The sequence below is a fragment of the Ornithodoros turicata genome, chromosome 4 (genome assembly GCF_037126465.1).
Source record: "Ornithodoros turicata isolate Travis chromosome 4, ASM3712646v1, whole genome shotgun sequence".
Lineage (NCBI taxonomy): Eukaryota > Metazoa > Arthropoda > Arachnida > Ixodida > Argasidae > Ornithodoros > Ornithodoros turicata.
In genome coordinates this window covers 15,618,017-15,639,208 of record NC_088204.1, presented here as the reverse complement: position 1 = coordinate 15,639,208, position 21,192 = coordinate 15,618,017, and the positions used below count along the sequence as shown (strand labels likewise).

General features: G+C 46.1%; 1 protein-coding gene across 2 annotated transcripts in view; it reads left to right on the top strand.

The window, feature by feature from the left end:
* The window catches only part of LOC135391175 (protein O-linked-mannose beta-1,2-N-acetylglucosaminyltransferase 1-like), a 224,411-nt gene that overhangs the window by 103,617 nt on the left and 99,602 nt on the right, over positions 1-21,192 (top strand). For both annotated transcript variants that reach the window (XM_064621308.1, XM_064621309.1), the window contains exon 3: positions 13,879-13,912. The gene's annotated coding sequence lies outside the window, so the exon portion shown is untranslated. The remainder of the gene's footprint in view (positions 1-13,878; positions 13,913-21,192) is intronic.

The window sequence follows — 21,192 nt, the reverse complement described above, 5'->3', positions numbered from 1 at the left end:
ATGTTTTTCTGATCAGGTATATCATTTTGATGTACAGTTAACAAATATTACGTACGATCACGCCGACTCACCTCGAACCGGACGCAGGGGCGGATACAGACCCTCGGTTTGGGGGGGGCGGTTTCTTTGCCGGAGCGCGCAGTGGGGGAGGGGGAGAGGGAAATGCAATGCATAAACTGACGTTTTGGGGGGGGCGATCGCCCAACCGCCCCCCCCTTGGATCCGCCACTGACCGGACGCTATAAACCACGCTGTCCTTCACTTCTTCCGAAATGCACTTCGCTTTAACGACGATTTCGTTACCGTCCGATGCTTCGTCGACGCCGAAAACATTGACTAGTAACTGGCCCAATCGTCAATGGCCTCCAGCTTTTCAAACCCACGCAGGATGCGATACATTGCTTGCTTGCGCCAGAGCCAAACCCGCGAAACCGAAACACTCTTGAGTGCGGACCATTGTTTCGATTCGCTTCCACATGCGGCGCTGTCGTCCGCTGATCGCAACGCCGCCTGGCCGAGAGCTACAGGCCCATGGGCTGGCTGGAGGAGGGGAGGGGGTTTCTAGAGGGTTTGTAGATCAAAGATCTGTCTCTCTCTCTCTCTAGAGGTCTGCTACGACCATCGTAATCAGAGTATAATCAAATTATAATTATATGTCAATTACTTATTCTGGAGTCTACTTTTGTTAGCAAAATATTATGAACACGATCATCGTTGTTACTTAAGGGCGCTTTTTGTTTATTGTACAGTTCGCCGAAGCCAAAAACGAAAAAAAAAATAGGACGAGGGTTTTCACTTCTCATTTAACCGTGTACTCACTAGAGCGATATTTCCCAGAATACTCCAGCGGAAGATGTGCAAGACGTCATCGCTTTCTGCTCGCACGTGAGCACGACCGCTCCAAGTCATTTCTTTTCGTGTTCCTCTAACCAGCCCAGCCACAAGGTATTCTGTAGCAGACGACAGGGCCGACTGCTGTGTCGTCTGCTATGCGCCCACTGTACCACTCGCGATATTCAGACGCGGCAGCACCTTCTGCGCGTGAGCATTTCTTTTTCGTTCTTTTACTTCCATTAGAATATTCAATCGGGATGTCACTCAGGTGAGTACACGGACAATTGAACTCCTATTCTGTGAAACGTAACAGCGAGTCATGCGTTACTAAAGAATGCGAGTTTTTATTTGCATTGTGCATCCCTTTTGAGACCCATACATCCCTCCGCTAGAAATAAGTGCCGTGAAAAGCGTGTTCGTATATTTAACGTGGTGCCTAATCCACTTAGTTGCTTGAGGTAAGCCCGCTGCAAACACTTCAGAGCGACCGAGAACCTGTCACGATGTAGGAGCCATTAGTTTTCCCTCACGCACGTGCGTGTGTGCGTGACTGTCCTGTAAAATTTGCTCAGCTCACGTCTTAGGTGTCCGCGTGTCGCAAACGGCGGGCACCATCCAACCTCCATAACACGAACTTTATGCCTTTTACTTTTCTTTTGTTTTTGTTTTTTCGTTGTTTGCCTTACGCACTGCTGCTTTTTTAAATATTTTTTCTTACGCTTACTCGAAGGCAAGCACGTCCTATTCCTTAATCACTATCATCTCCCTTTCTCTCTTCTTTAGCTTTACGCGTAACTCGTGTGGTCTACTCTTGAGCATGTTACCGCATCAGGGATTTGACGATCTCCACGTGTTCCTGTCGTTGTCATATGGCACAGCAAGAGTAACCCTAACGCGGGCGCACCTCTTCGTGGGCGCGCTGTTTCCAAAAAGTTTGTCTGCTTGAAGTGACGTTTCTGCTTAATTATGCGTCTACCGGCTTGTTGATGACGGAGAACGATGATGGCGTTTAGTAATGAAGAAAGTTTGTTGTTGTGGAAAGATATACGTGGATGAAAGAAGGTGAGAGCGTCCTATACGAAAAATCTACCCATCTGTTATCACGGTGTTCCGGACGACCTGCAATCTAAACAGGATCGGATTGATTCCATTCAATCTGCCAAATTACAAACGTAAGCGTTGTAGATTTCCATCGAGCTTGACTTTGATCCTACTGATACACTAAGATAAAACGTAATGTTTGCTGTAGGATCGTGAGAACAAAATATCGGCAGCGCTTTAAATTTACGTTGCAAACTGTTCCAACTTTGTAACGAAGATATAGGAACCTCTCAATGGTTGTATCTGACGCGGGTAAACATTGTCTCTGAGTAGAAGAGCAGCAAAGAGTATAGAGTATAGTGGCCATGACTCGTGGATTTCAGCTGCGGCAAAGTGGCAAAGTGTCGTTATATGCTTCCGATATCAGTCAAATTATTAGTTTATCAATGATTAGTACACTGTGTTCTCTGCTACAAAAGAGGGCCATCAGTGTAATAGAAAACGTGCCATGATTTTACTTCTCACCTTTTTAGTACACTTCGAACAGTAGCAGGGAGGGAAAGAAGTCAGGTCCTCGGAGACCAAACATCACTAAAAAAGTAGACACTGAAGCTTTTCACACTAGCTTTTTCAGAGTTTAGCTTTTCGCAGTAGCTTTCGCGTGGTACACCACTCTTCTTCAAATACTAAGAATCACTAAGTTGTCCCATTATTTATTAGCTACACTCTTAGAAATGAACTTCACCGCAAAGCACGCTCCCAGCCAACCATAATCTCTAATGATACCGTTACGATACCGTTTGTTGAAAACGGGAGGCGTACGCCATTTTTTGTGACAATTATGCTGTTCATAATTGTCACAAAAAAGGCGTACTCCTACCGTTTTCAACAAATCAGGGCAGATAACGATATCATTCGAGATGATGGTTGGCTAGGAGCGTGCTATGCGGTGAAGTTCATTTTTTAAGAGTGTAACACACAGGTTCATTCTTAAAAATGAACTTCGCCGCATAGCACGCTCCTAAAAAAAAAAAAAGAAAAGGGCGTACGCCTCCCGTTTTCAACAAATCAGGGGAGAGAACGATGTCATTCGGGATGATGGTTGATTAGGAGCGTGCTATGCGGTGAAGTTCATTTTTAAGAATGAACCAGTCTTTTTCTTTTTCTTTTTTTTTACGCCCATTTCTGTGTGGCCAACAACGATGAGCCGATCCTGCCATTATCTCCCCCCCCCCCCTTCATTTTTAAGAATGTTTCCAAACTTTTTTTGCACGTCTGTTTCGCGTGGAGTATACTACATGACATTCTCGGGTAAACATAAACAAGCCCCCGCCACAACTTCCGGTGCCACGAAGACTTCCGGTCCTTCCGCAACTAAGGATACTCGGAACCAGCCGCCATGCAGAATTATATCTTTCGAAAATGTAGGGCTGTCCGGTAGTTCATACTTTAAAAGCGATAAAAACCCCTGTGCCGGGAAACAAACAAAAAGATGACACAACACATTCTGTGCTATGTGTTGTGTCGTCTTTTTGTTCGTTTCCCGGCTTTCTTGATTTGTTAAAAACGGGAGGCTTACGCCTTTTTGTGGCAATTTGAAGTGCTACAAAAAGGCGTATACGACCCTTTCTCTCCTCAAATCAGAAGCGATAACGGTATCAATCGGCACAGTGGTTGGCTGCTGTGATACCGGATGTCGTTTTGGCTCAGTGGTTAGCTTGGTTAGCCATGTCATGTCGAGACTGGGAGGTACCCGGGTTCGAATCCCGGTGCCGACTGTGCTCTCTGGGGTTTTTTCCTGGGTTCTCCTCAGACGCTTTCCGACATATGTCGGCACAGTTCCCTTAGAAGTCAGCCCAGGACACACATTCCCCTAGGGCCTCAGTCGTGACGTTTCCCTGTGTGAGGCCGACAACGGCGATCCCCTTCACCACCATCACCATCGGCACCACACCGGAAGCGATGAAAACGGCATGTATTGTAGATATCTTTTCTATCTCCCCAAGGAAACTCCGTGATGTTTATCTGAGTTGACCGATCCCCCCCCCCCCCCCTGCTTTCTGTCACCCAGTTGTTGTAAGATTGCACTGGTGTTCATTGTAAGATCGCGGATGGTTGCTCAGTGAGTGCATGTTACCGCGTGGTATTCCAGTTTACGTTCTTTCATTATATCATTTGGCCTGTATTTACTATACTGTGTGGATTATTACTACATATGTATGTCATACGTACACAACTGCACCGCTGTGTCGCACCAAGTGTAAAGGGGTGATGCCTTAGTCAAGCAGCCCCCGTTATGTTTGTACAGGAGCATAATGAAAAATAAACAATTCAATTGAATTGGCTAAGTTACCTCCAAAAAGTTACTAAGTTACAATTAGCTTGTGGAAATAGTAGGTTGCTAGTTACTTTTTCAAACTGTAATAGTTGCAGCTAGAGTTGCCACGTTAAAGTAATTTAGCTACTTTGCAGTTACTTTTAAGGAACAGCATCCGAGTAACAACACATGCTTGTTACAGATAAGCAGCATTTGGTTTTCCAAGTTATCAGCAGTAGGTGATGGTGGTGGTGGTGGTATCAGCTTTATCATCAGTAAGCTTTCAATGTTCCAGGCTTCCAGCCAATAAGCCTCATCCCTTCCTGTACAGTAAAAAGTAGTTCAAGGGAAGCGCTGCAAAGAATGGTCGTATCACTTTGGCAATGTGAAAGTTATTCCGAGCGTCCACACCTCTTTCTTTACCACACACGTGTGGTAACGTAATTACAGTTACGCCTTATAGTTACTTTCACCAAATGTGGTAACTATATACCTACAGTTACGAGAATTACAATTTACCCACAGCTCACTTACTATCGAAGACTGGTAGTAGATACAAGTGATTGCGCCTATATACGTTGATTAAATCATGCGGTACGAACTGAATGTACACTCAGTGTCTTCTCATACAGTGGCGATGCGCGCCACTCTACTCTTCTTCGGTATCTATCCAACGATCGTCCTTGCATTCGATAGCTCAACTCAACTGCTCCCCTGTATCTGCTCTTGAAATCTCTCCAGTAGACCTGACCCGCGTTTGAAGAAGACTTAAAACTTTGCGAGCTTCCTCTGCTTTACAAAGTTAAATGGTCACACGAAGGTCGCGTACGAATGAAAGCGATGTCGACGTGCTTTAGTTACACTATTTGGAATTGCGAAAGTGTTTTGTAGATGGTCTGTTTGGATACCGTCCGAAGAGAGATACTCCGCTCGGGGCTCTTGTAGGAGGCCGGTTAGACCGCGAACAGCACCGCGAGTGTTTTATGAGCGAGAAGAGGATGCGATTATATATTTCTTACATTTTACGTGCGTTCCATACATCTTAATGGCATTCATACCAACCCACAGGCAGGGGCGGAACGATACACCCAGCTCAAAGAAAAAGGGCGCTTCCTAACGGACGCGTTGGCGTCCTCTCCCGCACCTCCTCCTCCCGTGTTCTCTGCAGCGGGAGAGAAGTTCCGACTTCCTGCCCGCGAATTTCAAGCCGTGTATGTCTGTGTGCGTGTGTGTGTGTGTGTGAGGGGGGGATATGTTTATTCAAAAGGGAGGAGAGGTTAGTCAGGCGTACACTCTAAAAACAGAGCTTCACCGCATAGCACGCTGTGCGCCACCCATTGCCACGAATGATAGGGTTATCGCTTCTGATTCGAGCAGAGAGGGGGCGTACGCCTTTTTGTGGCAATTTCCATATATGGTAACTGCCACAACAAGGCGTACGCCTCCGTCTCTCCACGAATCAAAAGCGATAACCCTATCATTCGCGGCACTGATTGGCGCACTAAGTGCTATGCGGTGAAGTTCTGTTTTTACAGCGTATAGGCCGACTTGCTATTCCTTTACAAAAAGAAGAAAGAAACACACACACACACAAAAAAAAAAGGAGGGGGGGGGCCTTAGAGGGCGGTTGAGAGGCCGGAAGCATGAAGAAAGCGCAAGAGGGTAGTCGTAACCGCTCATGGTCTCCCTTTTTTTATTTATTTCAACTAACTGGTGGCTAAGTGGTCTGCGGTAGCCAGTCTGTCTTTGTCGTGACTTCAATCTCCATGTTTTTTTTTTTGTTTTCTGTTTTGTTTTTTTCTATCACATCACATCACACACCGCGCCCTGGTTGTGCAGGACTGGACCGAGCAGAGTGGTCATAGAGGCGTTGGGGTAACCAAGTTGTCGCAAGTGACGTTGGAGACAGATATCGGTTGCAGGGTAATAGACGACCCTCTGTTTACAAACATGTGACGTCATGAGAAGACCGGTTCAAGGTTATATTTTGATGTGGTGGGCAAGAAGTGGGAAAAACGCCTCGGCTGATAGGCTGATAAAGCTGACATGCCCACCAGCATGCTTTGCGCGGCGGCGTTACGTAATCAATGACGTAGGGGCTCAGTGGTCAATGTCGGCTTCCGCTCAACACGTTGTGCAACTGGGGGAGTTCGTCTGGCTCATTTGGCCGTGTGGATTCCAAGGATTCATAATGCCGATAATATATTATAGAGCGCGTTGTAGATTATAGAGAAAAAGCAAGTTGTCTGCAATCCCGTTTTCGAAGTCACGTGCGAAGAGATTGCTCAGAAAAGCCACAAGATTTAAAAATATGACATGGAAACAAGCCCAGCGGGAGTCCGATTATATGACCCACGTAGACCCCGGCTCACAAACGGTCATCCCACACGACATGGGCCGAAGCCTCGAGACAACTGTTCACCAGATCCGTCTGGGTGCTTTATGCACCGCGGAGCACAAAGCACAGAAATTGTGGTCTCGAACAACTGCAGCAGATGTAAGGTGCCAGAGGACACACTTGACGTTGCAATGCAGTGCCTAGACCATGAACCAGCAAGAGCAAGACCAGAGAAATCCCTAAAGAAATCCCTTCAAGGCTCTTGACCAAAGGCCTTCCTCCTTTTGTAAAGTGATGGGGGAGATGACCTAAACGTTGCGCCTTCCTTAACGATACACTGCCGCTTTGAACACCTTCGCCGAGTCTGTAAGACAGAGGCCAACCCAAATGACATGGAGCTGCAGGCGCTTGTAGTGGCAGCCACCCTGCTCCAAGCCTATTCGTTCTTTCTTTCTTTCTTTTTTTTTTTTTTTTCAGGTAATACTTACGGGTATATAGAGCGCGAGTCGGCGAAGAAGTCGGAAGTCCAAAAAGGCCAACCATTGCGGAGAATAATACAGTTATCCCTCGAGATGATGGTTGGCTAGGTGAGTGATAAGCGATGGAGTTCTGCCGTTGAAAAGTCTCGGAGGCTGGAGGCCTTTCGGATAGATAGATAATTTTGTCTTCAGTGGGACAGTCAGGAATTTTCTCAAATTGAGTTCTTATGGAATATAGAAATATTTTAAGATCATCCTGTCGAGCTCAGCGTCATGTATACACCATGTGTGTTTTGGTGGTGGGATTTGAATTCAGTCATCTTTCTTGCTGGTCAAGTACGCTGACCAATTATATGACATTGGAGTTTTGTTATTGTTGTTTCCTGGCAAGTCTTCTTGCCCTATTGGGCACACACTCTCGCCCTCTCCTTTCCTTCTCCTCTCTTACACGCACATTCATGCGCAGAACAGGCCAACCACCGTGTACGTCCGTCCGTGGTCCTGTCACGCGATGGCTTTCGAAGATTTCTTTGTCAACAGTCTGCTTGCTTTCCATCATGAAAACCTTCGTTGTTCGTCCGCTAGATGTCAGCGATATGCGTAGGTAGAACTTCTGCACATTCGTGAAATGATATGAACTAAACTCATCTTTGTCTCAGATGAAGCGATAGATAGCAGAATGGATATATAGATTCCAGTAACGAATTGTGCCCGAACAGATTGTGTGCCCGATTCCGTCCGTTTCAAAAAGTTTCCCGTCGCTTTGGCCATGTTTCACGGCAGAACCTATATCGCGCAGTTTGGAAGCTCGAAATGTCGTTAGAACTGGCGCGTGAGATACGCTTATTGGGACGCGGAAAATAACTTTTCCCCAGTTAATTTCCTTCCAGCAGGGACGAGACCATATCATCTTATCTTCCTCGGGCCGACTATTACACGATACGTTAACTGCGGCAACGTCCGAGACCGGACATTCGATACGCCTAATTAAAATCGATCTTAAGCGACACGCGGAATCCACGCGGACGCGTCGCGGCGTTTTACAAGCCCGAAATTTATGGGAATTTGAACCCCCCCCCCCCGCCACGTTCCCCCTTTAATTGTTCTGGAAAATGGGAGTCATCTTCTGAACCTGTGACTGATATGAGTTTCGGCAGAGACAAGACATCGGGCGAGACCGGAATATGGCGATGGTGTGGTCCCCCACAGTGGCCTTTGGAGATGCTTGAAGACTGTATTCTGTGGTTCGAATAGATCGGTTGGTGACTGTCCAGTTTAATATGGTAATATGGCACGCATGATGTATGTACGTCGTACACTGAGTTCAGGTCGGAGAGTGTATACAGTTTGCAAGGAAGGTAGGCAAACTTTGGCACGAGCTGGTTTTTCGCGCAGTGCAAGTGATGGTGATGTTTTCTTCTTCTTTTCTTTTATTACGTGTTAGCGCCGCGAAGCAGCTGTGGGTATGAGCGGCACGCAGACGTGGACAGATGGAGAGAGGACAGCAGGAAGAAGTGAGGGACAGAGGGGTTAGCTCGCGCGTCCTGGGTCGACTTCGGGGGGAACTGCACCGACATTCTTCTATGAAGTCTGACGGAAGATCCAGGGAAAACCCCAGGCAGCACAGGTGGTGCGTGGATTCGAACCCGCGTCACTTTCCAGTCTCGGCGTGGAAAGCGGTCGTTTTAACCACTAGGGAGCTGGTGATGGTGATGCGCTAAAGAGAGAGAGAGAGAAAGAAAAAAAAAACGAAAATGGGGATGTGAGTCAAGGCGAAGTTGAACTGGCTATCCCAGGACGCTTACACACAAAAAATACGAACACATGAAAAGTCGGAAAGTCTTGATTATTCGCTGGGCCCAAGACCACGAAGCGATACCTAATTAATAAACAGACAGGGAGAGAGAAAGAGAGAGAGGGGGGGGGGGGGGAAGCTGCCGTGAAGACGGTTTAATTTCCAGGTTTTTTGCATCATTGTCAAAATCGTGCACAACTAACAGAATATTAAAATATGGCGAATAGAATAGTACGTGCACACGAAAAATGTGCCAAAAGACGAGACACATGTAGCGTTGGAGGAGTCACCAGACGAAGCGAGCTCGCGTGCAGTCTCTTCCACGAGTTGTATGTACTAAAACAGGCTCCTTCAAAGCATGGTATAAGGCATGTAATTTAAAAACCGAAGGACCCTGTTTCGAATCCAGGTTAATGTAGCGAAATGCTTCTTTTTTTTTTTCTTCACGAAAATAAAGCTAGGGGCTCAAAATATGCTTGTTTGGCGAACAGCCTTGATTGTTCTTGACGGAGTCTTTTGTAGCGTAGAACACGCTTTCCTTGCCCGAAATGTTTATTTTTTTTTTTATTCCGTGTTAGCGCCGCGAAGCAACTGTGGCTATGAGCCGCGAAGAAGAAGAAGAGAACGTGGACAGATGGAGAGAGGACAGCAGGACGGAGTGGGCCGTCAGACGTGACGGAGGACTCGCCCGAAATCGTCGGCACGCTTTTCATGCTGTCGTACCGTCAATTATAGTATATGAAGGGAAGTGCCTCGGAAAGGGGGTGCCGCTGATATTTCGAACAGAGACTGTTCTTCTTCCGGGCACCGTTCTCATCATTGGCATGGTATTTAAAGGGTTATGGACGACGTGTTAAAGGTTCATGCGTATCAACCTTACCGGTTCGCTGGATTTTCTACCCTTCTAAGGCAATTATAGTGGCTCATGGGTATGCGTATACTTCGCTCTGGCACCAATACTGGCGCGAACTGTGCACGCACGCTTAAAAGTTGGCTCACTGGGTCAACATCGAAGCGTGTGTATGTAAGAACTTCTACGGGGATCTGCCGTGAGCGATAGGAGGAACTATAAACGCTACATGAAAAGACGTCGGCTGCCGTAGCATATGAATATCACGTGGTCTGAGAGAGTAATTGTTTTTCTGCACCAGAACGGGTCGCTTCTTGTCCTTCAGTCGCTCGAAATCGACGCAGACACTGCCGTGGTGAAACTGACAGCCGTCCAGCATATACCTAAACCTTACTACGGACACAGAGCCATTTTAGCAATTTGAATCCCCGTTAATTTGCTTATTTACTTCCTTCTAATTATCGTAAATGATGGCGAACTCTCATAGTAATTTATCTTCACGTAGTTGAGTCTGAAGTTTTCGGGAAATATTTTTTTCTAAATTCGGGGGGGAAATCGGATAAATAAACGTGCGCTCTAAATTCATGCAAATTGGGCTGAAAAAACTTCCAGTATGCTAAATTCGGGGAGAAATTGGGCTCAGTTACTCAAACTGCATTTGCTGCCAAACAAGTTAGTGTGTATTCCTACCGACGTCTCAGTGAGGGCAATTTGCCGGATAAAAATCGGGTTTCACCCTAAAGAGGCAACCTTCAGTTAGGGGTGCAAATTCGGGGAAGAATCGGGTTAAACTCTAAAACTCTAAGCACACTGCGTGGTCGTCACCAATTTAAATAAAAAAATCTGCATAACTTGAACGTCTCGTATCTATATAGAAGAGCTCTGAGCTATAGTCTCAAAAATACCTCGCAAGTATAAAGCACACATTCGTAGACTCCTTCGGAGCTTTCTCCGCTTCGGCACAATCTTATTATGGACGGAGGTAATAGCATTTTATTCGCTAATCTCGTTTACAGTCTCGTTGTTTTCTGATAGTGATTGGATCTAAAGAGACGACTGTCCTATATATGTATATAGCATGCAAGCTTCCCTGACGCGGATGTCGCTTTGCCCGTTTTTTATTTTCTCTTCGTCTTATTTGTAGTGTAGCGGTCGTATTGGCAAACTGCGCCAGGACTTATAACGGGAAACTTATAAGGAAAATGTTTGGACGGAATGGGATTAAGAGCGTCTGGAACGCTAAGCCTGTCGCTTAGTAGCCAGCGGAAAGTAAAACGTAAAAGGGAATCTTTATCTCTGTTACTCGTCACACAAAAAGAAAAGAAGCGAAAGACCGAAGGAACGGTGTGGGAGAGAAAAACCGATAACCGATTTCTTGGGAAACGCTACTTTATTTGCGGGAAGTGCGGGCAGATACGCAAAATATCTATTTGTGTTGTAAGAGGAGTGTATTTTCAGTGTGTAGTTCTCGACAATGTATTCCTCTGATTGATTGATGGATTGATTGATTGATTGATTGATTGATTGATTGATTGATTGATTGATTGATTGATTGATTGATTGATTGATTGATTGATTGATTGATTGATTGATTGATTGATTGATTGATTGATTGATTGATTGATTGATTGATTGATTGATTGATTCCTCTATGTGTATAGTTCCGTATCCAATAAAGAGCGTACTCCCTCGTATTGCCGTATTGCGCGTATAACTTACGGCTGATATAATAGCTGAGGCTGCACCTCCCCCCCCCCCCTCCGAACGCTGACATGCGCACAAGTGACGTGACGGCCGGTAAGTTCGCTTAGCGAAATTGGATGTACGGATTGAACACAAAACGGGAGTCGTAGTACATCTTAAGCGCTCCATACGAAAACGATATGATAAGGGAATCTGTAAAATCAAAGTCCAGAAACGTGATACGTTTATCGTACTTTCGAAACCGTTATCGTGAACAAGATTACCGCGGCATCTACAATTAGCTACTGTTAGTTCCAGTGTCATGCCTTATACTGCAATCGAATCCCACCCTTCCAATAGTTTTCACTGGGTTTCCCCGCAGACTTTCCAGGGAAATATCGGCCCTGAAGTCGGCCCAGGGCGCATACTACCCAGCTGTCTCTAAAGGTTTCCTCCATCCTGCTACGCCTGTACACCGCTCATGTCACATGTGCCTTGCTAACGCGGGACTAACAAAAAAAAAAAAAAAGCAGAGAAAGGGAAAAACTAGGAAAACAACCTCCTTCTCCCTGGGTTGTGCATGGATGGGTTTACATCCCGTTGTACCGAAGTTCTCTTTGCATGCTTCACATTGGATCCGTAGGCGTCCAACTCAGTAACCGTTGTTTAATACCACCTTCACGTAGCGCACGACACCATCGTATCAAAAAACGCCAACGCCAACAGACGCTCGACAATGACAGTGATAGAAAAGTTACGGGGGGGGGGGGGGGGGGACCTCGTTCAAAAAGTCATCTGCTTGAGAAGACAAGACGAGTCTGTGAAGCGTAGAAGAAGGGGAATAGAAGCGTCTGTGAAGCGTTGACGCGATGCCGGACCGTGCGTTGAATATCGTCCTGGGCAGTGTCGTCGCTTTTCCTCGTATGTTGCTTTTCTTCTTCATTCACACTATGATCTCTGTCACTGGTACCCATAGCTGTCTCACCCTGGAGTCAGGTGTCATCGATCCGTACAGCGCAGCTGACAGTTTACATTATCCCTGAAGCTATTTTCTATCTCGATTCGGCACGCGCTCTACAATATCATTGTAACTGCACCCACCTAAAAATAAAAGAGAGTCAAAAGTTTGATGCCAGCCCCGCTCGGCGCTGTTCAAGCTCTCTGACGTTGCCGAGAATATACTTGCGCTGCTGTCAGTATTGAATGCTGAAGTCTTGTTGCCGGATCTATCGATGCGTAATATTTATATGGCTCGAGCTTCTTCATTTTTCGTGCGCGTTGATTTTGTCGTCTGCCTCCTTTATGAAGAGCATGACTGTCTAATAGCGGGCAGTATGCAGTCGGAATTGAGCGGTATGCAAGGTAAAACCGGTGACATATTTGTGGCCCCCTGGGCTCCTTGATGCAGGATGGGCCACTCACGTCCACGCCGGCATATCCAGGTGACTCCACGAACGATTATGACACCCGTTGTACATATACTTATAAATGTCACTGGTACCTGTGACATTTTAATTGCGAAAATTTAGAGTGAAGAGAAACGTTTATGGGGAAACAGTGCATCATAGTCGGAGACACAACACAGGGACGAGCTCTGGACAGGACAGGACACAGCACTTCTCCTATATGTGCACCTCATTCTTCACGTTGTTTTACCGTCTACAATGACGATGTACCGACTAGCGCAATTGAACACACTCGTGAGAAGAAATGTTACCTCAAGAAGAAATTAGGGGAATTTATTGTCGATAAAAGTACTACTTTAAAAGGGGCAACCACGTAGTGGATATGTAGTTATGCCAATCATGTTTTCTACACATTTCATTGAATAGCGAGCCCTAGTAAATGGTCTTCCCACGAACGTCGTGTTCAGCATTTCTCTGCCCGGCGCCCGTTGCCCTCCTACGTATTCATTTTTCTTCTTCGCATGAGGGATTGAATGGAACGTACGTTCATGTGCGGAGACAACTGTGTGTTGCAGTAAATGTTTCAGTTATTACGTATACCTGCGGGGTAGCGGTCTCCTCAGCAGACTGTGACATCGTGGGTTGGATGGCGGCAGACCTCTGACCTCTGACCCCCTATCGCTTGACTCTGACACCCCACACTCTAAAAACAGAACTTCACCGCATAACACGCTCTGCGCGAACCATCGCTACGAATTTTAGAGTGCAGGAACTTGACTATACCCACTAAGGAATTATTTACCAAGGAATAGCAAGTCGTCCTTTCTGGCTGACTTTTCCTACCAAAATAAATAGACCCCCCCCTCTAACGAACCACTTAAAGGCATAGATTTTGTGGCCAATTACTCCGTTTGCACAGACGAACTATAATACGCCACTCCATTCTTTCCCTATTTGACAATTCCATTATTCTTCTGGAACACAAGTTGTGAAACGGACAATCGATATCCGACATCGATACAAAATATCTATACAATTATATACAACGGTGCCATGAGATAAAATGACAATAGCAATATTAGACTGAGCAAAGGATATGTAACGCTTCAATTGATCTGTTCTCCTTTGTTTGCAGGTCTAATGTGAGGCTGTTCTCGACGACATCTTCGGTATGTAGAAATGTGGTTCCTTCATAGCATGTGTATATGGATCGTAAACGGGCACAACAACAACAGATAAATTAATTATGGCCGAATGGGGAAATTCGCCACATGAGGGCACACAAACACTGAAATATTAGTCTCTTTCTTTCTTTTCTCAGTGGTCGATCCGGGCATTTTTTAACAATAATAATTGATAATAATTTCGAGTAGATTTACAGGCATCCCTTTTCCGCAGGTCGCACGTATACCTGCTTCAGGCAGGTGCGTGTCAATAGCGGCCATTTTCTCTCGTGTCCAGTTCTTCACTCTAAAAACAGAGCTTCACCACATAGCACGCTCCTAGCCAACCATAATCCCGAATGGCTCTCCCTTGATTTGGTGAAAACGGGGGGCGTACGCCATTTCTGTGGCAATTATGAATTGCTGCCGCAGAAATGGCGTACGCCCCCGGTTTTCAGCAAATCGGGGGGAAGAACGATGTCACTTTGGGATGATGGTTGGCTATAGGAGCGTGCTATGCGGCGAAGTTCATTTTTAAGACCGCCACCGCCACCTTTAACCACCACCACCACCATTTTGAAGACTGTGTCTTGCACTCTTAGAACAGAACTTCACCATATGACACACTGATTTGTGGACAGCACCGGGCGTACGCCCGTTTGTGACAACATAGCTACATAAATGTCACAAAAAGGCGCACCTCCCGGTTTCCACAAATGAGGGAAGACATCCCATGTCATCATCATCACTTCTCCTTCATTTATTGTTGTTGTTGTCTCCCCCGATTTGTTAAAAACAATATATGTACGTGTACACAATTATGCGAATTATCACAAAAATAAGTACGCCCCGCGCTTTCCGCAAATCAGAAGAACGCTATCATTCTGTGCAATAACTGCCGTGCAACGTGTTACGCTCGAAACCGAACTTCACAGCATAGCACGCTGTGCACCAGCCAGACATTGCCACGAATGATAGGGGCATCGCTTCTGATTCGAAGAGAGAGGGAGAGGAGGGGCGTACGCCTTTTTGTCGCAATTTGTATATATGGTAATTGCCACACAAAAAAGGCGTACTCCCCCCACCCCCATCTCTCTCTGTCTTCGAGTCAGAAGCGCGATAACCCCATCATTCGTGGCATGACATTCTCGGATAAACATAAACAAGCCCGCGCCACAACTTCCGGTGCCACGAAGACTTCCTAAACTTCCGCGACTAAGGACACTCGGAACCAGCCGTCATACAGAATTATATCTTCCGCTTTCCTGATTTGTTGAAGACGGGTGGCGTACGCCATTTTGTGGCAATTTGAATTGCCACAAAAAGGTGTATACGACCCTCTCTCTCCTCAAATCAGAAGCGATAACTGTATATCAATCGGCACAGTGGTTGGCGCAGACTGTGTTTGCTGTGAAACCGGATGTCGTTTTGGCACCAAATCGGAAGTGGTGAAAACTGCATGTATAAGACACATGTCGGCACAGTGTCCTGTGAGGTCGGCCCAGGACGCACGACCCCCCCCCCCCCCCCCTGCGATAGTCGACTATCGCAGAAGTCGCCACGTTCTGGCGGGCAACGTCGCGGTCGTGACGTTGCCCGCCTGAACGTGGCCGACTACGGAGAGCACATCCACTGAGGTAGGTGTTCCGTCTTGGCCAGTGACTGTATAGGATGGCTCCAAAAGCGTCACAACAAAGCCAATATTCATCTAGCTCTCTACAAGTAGCTAACTCCACATAGTAGCCTGCTTCACAGCAACATCAACACTACCTTGTGGGAGTACACATTACACAATATGTTGCATTGTGCTGTGGTATGATAACATACCGTTTGTCTCGCAATATGTGGATATAAATATGATAAGGGCCCTAAGGGCACAGTGCATGCCTTATACCCGGCTGAATATATATCCATACCTATGGCTGCGACATTGCATATTAATGCAGGTTACAATACACATTTTCGCATTTGGCCGTTATGAGACATCTTCGGCCGTAATGAGACTGCCTTCGGCCGTGTTGAGACTTTGGCCGTAATGAGCCACTTGGGGATTAAAGGATTATCGGCCGTATTGAGACTTTCGGCCGTATTGAGACATCGGCCGTAATGAGACTTCGGCCGTAATGAGATACAATCCAGTTCCATCACCACCACCATCTATGCCTCACAAGGCAGCACCGTAGACAAACGATAGCGGAATCCGGCTTTGATTGGATTCCAGATTGGATTTCGGACCTTTTTCGACACGCGCCCGCATTATAGTTTCTCTTAGCGACCCCGTCCAGCGAGAGTTCATCGCACGTGCAGGTCTGGTAAGGAGTTGAAGAACGGACGCGGATAAAATATCCTTCCATTATTACGGATGCGAAGCGCAGCACTAAAGAAGGATTGGACGGACGAAGGCCCGGTGTCAAATTGGGTAATGCATGAGTTGGGGCCGTATCGGAAGTACAGGCAGCAGGAAACGAAATGGAGAGAATGTGTGAAGGAATGAGGTCGAATAAATAAAAGAATAGAAAGAAAAAAAGTTTTACTCGCTGCAAAGGTGAGAGCTTTTCAGTCGTTCGGTATTGTACGTGTGTGTGTGTGTTTTGTGCAGTGCTGTGAGAATGGATTTCCGCGTAGCCTTGCCGGCTTCGGACGGCATTTAGGACGGAGCCTGCTTTTGCTTCTTTCTCCCTCAACGAGGAAAAATTGTCTGAGCGAGACGAAATCGGACCTAACATTGGTGTCGTTTCCGAGTGTGTAAAGAAAGGCAGTAGCTAGATAAGGCTCAGTTAAAACGCTCGAGATCAGTTTGTAGGGCCCTGTGTTTTAGGGTAAAACTCGTTTTTACCATCCGAATTGCATCATGATCACTTAGGCGCCACCAATTCAGCCAGCAATACGGGCACTGGACATTCAGCACAGCTGTTCTGATCTAAAATGCGAGAAACGCCTTTTTTAACTCTCCACCCGGAATCTACTTTTCCACCCGATATCACCCTGTTTTACGGCTCCTGAAATAAAACCGTATTTTTAGCCCCGATTTAAAAAACAACAACAACAGAAAACCCTAAAACACAGGGCTCAAGCACCACTGCCTTCAGGACAGTACGACGGACAAGAGCAAACGTAGCGATATAGGGTACACAAAAAAGGAACAACAACAACTACATGAATGACGATGGGGTGCATATAATCCCCAAAGGGAGTAAAATTACTCCCTTTGGGGATTATATGCATTGCCACAGCCGTTACTGCCTTTCGGGGCCACATGCACGGAAGTTTATGCGAGGCTTCGGATCTATTTGCAGTGCTGGGGAGTAAACTTAAGGGTCATAGGAGTAAAATGGGGAGTACTCACTATATATTGGACTAGAAGCTGTACTCCCTAGTTTACTCCTTTTTTTTCCTCAGAGTGTACGCAAGAAGGGACTCAGTTCGACTGCTTCCTACATTCCAGCAAATAAAATTACTCCCTTCCCCAATGTCACATTCTTTCAAGAACGAGTTATGTAACATCGTTCCTTTCACCGCGTGCTCTAAACGTCACGTTGTTGAATGTCACGCTGTTACGTCACTAAGTACCGGTTACGGATCGCGCGTAACCAGAAATTATTCCGTCACACTTTGTAGACCGCACAATTACGCGCTCGCTCTACACCCCCGAAGGACGCGCGTCAAACAACAATAGTTGCGAGACATCCTTTTCTCGTTGTGTGTAGCTTCCTATATTCCCAAAATTAAACAGACAATCTTCGTGTCTACCGTCCTTGTAGATGGTCCGTCTTCCGATCCACCTCTTTCTGGTGATGGCGACTGTGACGCATATTGCCCTTTATAGCTGTCATTACGGCGCCGCGTCGACGAGTATGCTTTATTTATTCATTTATTGCTTCATTCGTCGGGAAGCCTCTGGGCGGCAGAGGACGGCCGGACGATTGCGAATGTCGGCTGGTCAAGCAAGCATCCAAGCCAGACGATGATGGTGTAGCGTGATTTTGAATTACCGTTGCGTGTAATTACGTATGTCTCTCAGGGGGAAAAGGAACTGGCAAACGGAGGAGGCGATCTCTTGATTGGGTCGGAAACGGTGTCATGGGCTTCTGGTCTGGCCGGTCCCATGGAGTGATGATGGTGCTCGGCGTCCGCGAATGACTCGTGAAAGTGTAGTCGAAGGCAACCGGATATGGAATGGTTATGGATGCATGCACTCGATCGATAAGCAGGATGGGAGAGTTTTCATTTGGTCGGCAGCTTTCCTTGGGGAACGTCCTAGCGGTCGGGTTTTTACCGAGATAAGGTTCACCGTTATTGTCTAAGGATTGTCCAAGGACACTGATACGAGAGCCTCTACATTGTTAAAGCAGAACTACCACCGGCTGTGCTGTCGGAGGTTTTTGCATGGTCTTTTCCGGCAGATTTCACAGACGAATGTCGGCACATTTCCCCTGGAAGTCTGACCAGGTCGCGCACAAATCCTCCTGTCTGCCACTCCTTCCTGCCGTCCTCCCTCTCTCTCCAGGTATGCCCCTCATAGCCACAGTTGCTTCGCGCCGCTGACACGGAACGCAATCAAACCAAAAATTAGATTAGAACTTTACCACATAACGCGCAGAACATATATCGACCACTGCAGAGAACGGTGCCGTTATCAATCCTAATTTGTGCTAAACGCGGGACGTACGCCTCTTTGTGGCAATTAGCATTATTGCGTAAGTGTCACAGGAAGGCGTACGCTTTGCGTGTTAAGCAAGTCATGGGAGCGACCGACATCCTTCGTGTGCTTTGTAACTATACTAACTAGTGCATTTCAAAGCAAAGCCCGCCCCCTGCTCTTAAAAAGTATCTCGTTCGGTCGACAAAAAAAAAGAGAAGAAATGTTTAAAAAGAAAAGAGGGACGCTTGTGTCCCCGTTTCGTCGTTTTCTGTCTGACTCCTCGCAGGCACCTTTTTTTGGTGGACATCCGTGTATATAGAGAGGATCCGTGTTAGGAGGAAGGTATGCTTATTTACGGGAGAGATTGGCCGGAATGATGAGGAAGGTTCTTTCTACGTCTTCATGGAGGGTGATCATCGTGTCAGATGGTGACATCTGACCTCATTCGGGTTTCCTCCGCTTATGCGTCCCCTACCCCTTTGATTGTTCTACCTTTTCACATTTTTTTTTTTTTTTTTGTTCTACGCGCTGTGTCTTTTCAATGTCCCCGTTCAGTGTGATGTAGTGACGAGGGAAATTGCTTCGTAATATTCACGCAGCTGTCTGCCATCACTATGTTGAGTGGAAGATTCGCTTCGCTGGTCGTGATTTGCTGACTCTGTCAGAGAGCTTGTTTATTGCGTCCACCGCCGTACATCATTGAGCTCGTGGGAAATATCTCAATGCGCAACGTCAACCGTATTGAATGACACGTTTGATAGGAAGAGAACGATACACTCGTACAGGTTAGGAATGAGAAGGTCGCATAGAAAAGAACCTGCGCTTTCTTGCATACGTTAATGTGAAAATCGTAAATCTCTTGCATCTATATACGTGCTTCTTCTTCTTCATCTTCTTCCTTGTTTTCTGAGCACCGAGTATGAGATATCAAGCGAGATACCTGCACAGTAGATTGGGGAGGAATTACGGCTATATTCGATTTGTAATAGTCCCAATAGTCCCCTGACGCTAAGATTTACTCACAGCACTGCAAAACTTCGCATAACTTCCGTACATTCAGTCCAGAAAGGGACTAAAGGTACTCTCTTAGAGTGATCTCTCGCAAACACAAGCACAACAAGATCGGTAACTGTAGAAAACGTGTCGGGTGGTTGAACATTTGGTGTTTTGCCGCATATTTTACCCATACTGGTACAGGGTGGCAAGAAGCATTTTTGTTCCTTTCTGCCACCTTGCCGTTGTACCAGCATGTCAACAACAAAAGGCCAGCAAGCGAGATATAGAATATAGCATGAGTAAGAATACACTCTAAACCTGGTACCTTCTAGTAAAGGGTAAAAACTTCAAAATTTTTACCCTCTATTTCAGAAGTTACCTTGTAACCTATGGGCAATACCCTGTATAAACGTTAGACAGATCACCTATAAATAGAGGTTACTGATTCCTAACCGCCACACCGACGTAAAAGTTGCAGTTTCGCCAGGCATGGCTGTCTCTAAGACGCTCTCCTCTTCACAGACGCTACAGAACAAATGGTGCTCAAAATGAGCTCTCATCAGTGCAGAACGCATACTGTCATTCGGAACATATAGCTATAATATACGTAATTCATCTAAGGGCTTCCAGTGACGAAAAGTGAGTGATCGCTACATGTACAGATTCATATGCACAACAAAGGAAAGAAAGAAATAATTGCAACTGGAGCATATGTATTATTTAATTGGCAAACCTGGAACTACAGCTGAGGCAAGAGCGCGAGGACGTCACGATACCAATACTTCAGCTGTGGTGAACGACATTCAGTTTCAAGGAAGTATACTCTTTGCAGTCCTCGCGTTGTTGCAACTTCCTCTCCAGTACGCGCCGTAAACATTTCTATTCCTTTCTGATATGTCAGAATGACACGTCAGATGATGTGTGACGATGTGTGACAATGACGCGGCTATGGTTTATCAGAAGCACACGAAGAAGTAAAACACAAGGATGACAAAGGACTAAGCAAATATCGGACATAAGAGACACACGTACACACTGTGTTGAACCGTTGAACCGTGTTAGAGAGGCAGACTGTGCTGTGTTTAGTGTTCCTAGATTGTCCCGCAAAAACGTAACCACGTAAACTTTGTAGTGAACATACCGTAGAAATACCCTGATAAAGTTCCGTCACTTGACCCTTTTGCATTCTTCACAATTCTGAACACGATCCGCAGTTCGCACAGACGCAGATACACAATAACGTAACGCACACTGATCCGACACTCTCGTACTGAATGATTGAATGTGCGGCTTGAACGAGAACACAGTGACTTTTGAGCAGTACCTTTAATATAGGTTACCTTGCAAAGAAACAAGAAAAACAAACGAAGGAAATTCAAACGCGGAATTCGTTTAGAATTTACAACGTTCCTATAAAGGGCACATTTATAAGTTACGACGATTGGATTTCCGTTGAACACTGAAGTAACCTCTATTGCTCCTCCAGTGCCACGTTACAAGTCGTGTTTAACCTCTATATAGATGTATCGAACGTGTAACCCCTACGATATTTGGAAATCTACGTCTATATAAAGGACCGTGATAAAGGTTACACATTGCTAAAAGTTACAATAAAGGGTACCGACTTAAGAGTGTAGAGTAGCAGAAT